Source organism: Dipodomys ordii, unplaced genomic scaffold, assembly GCF_000151885.1.
Source record: "Dipodomys ordii isolate 6190 unplaced genomic scaffold, Dord_2.0 Scaffold17, whole genome shotgun sequence".
Classification (NCBI taxonomy): domain Eukaryota; kingdom Metazoa; phylum Chordata; class Mammalia; order Rodentia; family Heteromyidae; genus Dipodomys; species Dipodomys ordii.
This window is the reverse complement of record NW_012267233.1, coordinates 7,247,777-7,248,173: the sequence shown is the minus strand read 5'-3', so window position 1 is coordinate 7,248,173 and position 397 is coordinate 7,247,777. Positions and strand designations below refer to the sequence as shown.

Here is a 397-nt window from a genome sequence, read left to right as displayed (position 1 = left end):
AATTGTAACCCCTCTGTACAGTATGTTCACAAATAAAATAAAATAAAATTAAAAAAAATAATAAATAAACTCTTTTTTATCAAGCATTGTAATTGTTTGTCAATGCCATATTTGTTTTTATTTCAGATCAATCCTGTATTTTCTCTTTTGTAATTTGACCATTAAATAAAGGTTTAATGATCATTTAATAAGTCCTTTGTTTTAACTCAGGGCCTTGCCACTTGCTCAGTTTGCTTGTTCAGCTGACACTCTACCCCTAGGACTACAACTCTAGCACTGCTTTTTGCTGAGTTATTTTGGAGACGACTTGTATGTCTCATTGTTGCAATGGGTCCACCTGTATCCCTATTTAAATGATTTGTTTTTTCCCTTCCCCTCCACAAATTATAACAACATC

The 397-nt window shown here is 32.2% G+C and overlaps 1 protein-coding gene across 2 annotated transcripts in view; it reads left to right on the top strand.

Moving 5' to 3' along the window:
• Zfpm2 (zinc finger protein, FOG family member 2) overlaps positions 1-397 on the top strand; it is a 447,501-nt gene that overhangs the window by 89,721 nt on the left and 357,383 nt on the right. The gene's annotated exons all lie outside the window — the stretch shown is intronic.